The following is a 3,732-nucleotide window of genomic DNA, read 5'->3' as shown; positions in this document are numbered from 1 at the left end:
CATGCAAATCCTTTAGGGCAGGATGGAGAAGATGGTGGCTGCTGAGGGAGGAATTGTTGAATAAATTTATTGTTTAATATTATGTCTAACTTTTTCATATTAACAAATACACTCCAAATTCCATTTTTATCAAGAAGGTTGAATTTTAAGATAGTTCCAATTTATGGTGGACACCCTGTAAAGAACATGCCCATAATTCAACAGGCAAGCTGAAAAGATTTTTAGGAAATTTTGCTAACTGGATTCTTCAGGCAAGGGTCACTTCCATTTCTTACAACAAGGTGGCCACCAATTCCTTTCTGTAATGGAATTTGTTCATTGGAAAGGGGAAAAAAACCAAAAACAATAATAATAACCGAAATAAAAATAATCCTCGATATACACCAACGAGAATATAAAACGGAACTTGGATGTTTTTTCAGTAAAGAAGCGGTGGAATCTTCGTTCCACCTATTTTATTTCTATGATCGAATGATACCTCTATTGTTGATGGTAAAGGTAATAAATTTAACATAACTCTAAAGGCACAGACAGGCTCAATGCTCTTGAAATTGAGAGGAGATAACGATTTTAAATTCGAAGCAATAGTTGCAAAACCACTCACATTTATTTACGCTTGTAGAACAAGAAGGACTCCTCTTCCTATAGGTCTAGTAGGTTTGCACCTATGATATGAAATTTTCGGCTATTAGTCCCTAGGTGTGGCCAGTTAGACATTATAAGCTGGTCCAAAAGTATAAATGCTTATTGGTACATGTGGCAACAATATTTAATTCCTAGCGAGTATAGTTTCATTCAACAACGCACTTTTTTCACTCATAAAAATGTCTAATTATGTGCCTACAAACTACGATGTGCAGAATCTCAAGGCCTGTCAAGGTTGCGTCAGGACTCTCTGAATGATGAAAACTTCGTCCTATTGGATTAACTCAATCATGAAGAGCGTAGGGATTAAGTATGGCCTATCTATAGAGCTGTAGATGGAATCTTACATTCCAAATATTGATATAATTGACATAATTTTCAGATCTGTATAAACTACATAAGCATTCTCTGAATGATAAGAATTTTTGCCGCTATAGTTGATTTTGCTGTTACAGGTTACAATCATCATGGATATCGATCATGAAATGTTAATATTCAAACTAAAAAATTGAAATGAATATTCCAAATGTCATATAATCTTGAAAACTTAAAGATAAGATTTATTATATCCAACCCCTTTGTTTTACTCCACTCATTCCCTCAAGATGAATCCTCAAAAGGTGTCTGACTAAGAGCAATTCCACGGCAATCTGAAGAAGCTTAGGCACTTTCTAAGTATTCAATAGTGTGTTAACTCCATTTTGAGGAGGAAGATTTCATAGTCAAGAGTTCTGACAAATGGAGAGGTTTCGAAAATACAAGTTACAAGAGAACAAACTTCACAAACGTTATTTGAAGCTTTCGGCTGTTCCTTGTGTATTACCAAATCTTCCGAAATAAGTTTAAAAGATCAACGTCCAAAGTATCTGCTAGGATATCAAAGGAAAATGCAGCTACTATTCAAGCAGAGGAAACTTTTTCCCAAAAGGATACATATGGGCGTTACGTTTTCTCTAATAGTCAAATGAAACAGGTAATGCATTTATGGACAACTTTAATGATTTTACTGTTAATGTTAAAGTGGAAATGTATTTCGTCCTCATCAAGAAGACAGAAAATATCAAGTCTTTTTTTCAAAATCTATGAAGTGCATTTTCTCAAGTTTGGTTTATCATAATTGATAATGAAACTATTCAAAGTTTAATATAATGACAAAAAAATTATAAAAACCTTAATGATGATATAAATCTAAAACTATCTAACAGTTCATTTCGGGGGGAATGTTAAGTTAATATCAAATCAATAAATTTTTGGTATAATACGGGTTTTTACTAAAGTTATTTCTGATTCTTATTCCAAGGATGACGTTACGAATATCATGAAGACAGAAAATATCAAGTCTTTTTTTCAAAATCTATGAAGTGCATTTTCTCAAACATCTTGAAACTATAAAAAAATTGATAATGAAACTATTCAAAGTTTAATATAATGACAAAAAAATTATAAAAACCTTAATGATGATATAAATCTAAAACTATCTAACAGTTCAAAAAATGTTAAGTTAATATCAAATCAATAAATTTTTGGTATAATACGGGTTTTTCTGTTATTTGACTGGATTCTTTTGAAGGATGACTTATCGAATACTCGCTTGACTCCTATAAAATAACTTTTATCAACACTTCTATAAAAAAATATTCATTTATCTATAAAATTGGATATGATGAAGTTTATTCAATTTATGAACAATGGACTCATGTAGGACAGTAAAAAAATTGTGAGCATTCCATATGAGTATGTTATTAGGATTCTGGGATCTTATATTTGTTCATCACAATCACGGATTTGGGGGAAATATTAATAATGGGTATATAAATATCTCATTCACAATTATATGGTATTTAAATAATTGAAATGTCTATAACCTTATGTCTCATAATATATTACATATTTGCTGAAGATTATTGAACGACATCAGGTGTCTTTAAAGAAAGAGGTTTTTCATCTTATTAATGTTTCTTAATGCACACATTCCAAATCTGTGAGTATCTATTGACGTTTCAATACCTTTATGATAACAACTTTTTCCATTTCAGAAACATTTATTTTGTTGTTATGAAGAATAATCTTAATGTACTAAGGAGTTATGCTTTACTTATCTATATGGTCTTGAAAAAATCTGACATTCTACAATTTTCGAGGAGTTATGGACGTCAAACATCTCCAGATCTGTATAAATTTCATCATCACTATCTGAATAATAATAATTGTTGATTTTGTCGTTATGAAAAAATTCAATAATCCTAAACGGTATTATTCAGTTTCTTCCGTCTATATGGTGAGGAAAAGAATCGCATATACAGTTCTCCATGTGACCCTTACAAATATGTGAGTATATTGACGTTTCTTTATCTTTAAGATAATAATTAGAAACTATTTTATTTAGAAATTGCATTTTCCCCTTTGTAATGAAGTATATTGACTATGGACGAAGAGATTCAGCTTCACTTATCTACAAGGTTGGATTCGGAATCTCATGCTCTACTTATTTAGTGCTACCTTAGATGTCGATCATCTCTGGCCCTGTCCAAGTTAGATTAGAACTCTGAATAATTGCGATTGACGTCGTATTGGATTAGCTCAATCGACGAAGGGAATAAGAACGTATTCATATGGTCCTAGATGGAATTACATAATTTACATTTTTAATGATTTCATAGACGTCTATTATCTACGGAACTGCCTAAACTAAATTTGTTGATCATCGTGATGGATATTCTATAGTTTCATACAAATAATTAATTCGTTTCAAATATTATTCTTCGATTAATCTTTGGATACTAATGCCACTAATACATAAAGGCAAAAGAGTCGGGTGTATTTGCACAATGAGTCAAATTAATTGGAGTCACATATTATAAACATTTGGATTCATAGCCAAGATCACAAAATATTATTCCAAATGGAAACTATTACTTAAGAATAATTTATTTTTAGATGCACGTAGTTACAATGAAATTGTTTATATTTATTTATTATAACTAGGACTGAGAATTCAAATTTAATTTCTAAAGTATGATTTGAACAGTTTTTTTTAGGTTGGATCCCGCCTTCCTAATCTGCAGTTATTTTAAAATTTGTATCTCG

At 30.8% G+C, this 3,732-nt stretch overlaps 1 long non-coding RNA gene across 1 annotated transcript; it reads left to right on the top strand.

The window, feature by feature from the left end:
• The first annotated feature begins 2,353 nt into the window (after positions 1-2,353).
• Positions 2,354-3,338, top strand: LOC121124124 (uncharacterized). Its single transcript, XR_005866243.2, has 3 exons — positions 2,354-2,626; positions 2,682-2,973; positions 3,032-3,338. It is a non-coding gene; the product is annotated as an uncharacterized lncRNA (long non-coding RNA).
• The last annotated feature ends 394 nt before the right edge of the window (positions 3,339-3,732 follow it).

Source organism: Lepeophtheirus salmonis, chromosome 9, assembly GCF_016086655.4.
Source record: "Lepeophtheirus salmonis chromosome 9, UVic_Lsal_1.4, whole genome shotgun sequence".
Classification (NCBI taxonomy): domain Eukaryota; kingdom Metazoa; phylum Arthropoda; class Copepoda; order Siphonostomatoida; family Caligidae; genus Lepeophtheirus; species Lepeophtheirus salmonis.
Note: the sequence above shows the minus strand (reverse complement) of the source record. Positions and strands in the feature narration are given on the sequence as shown.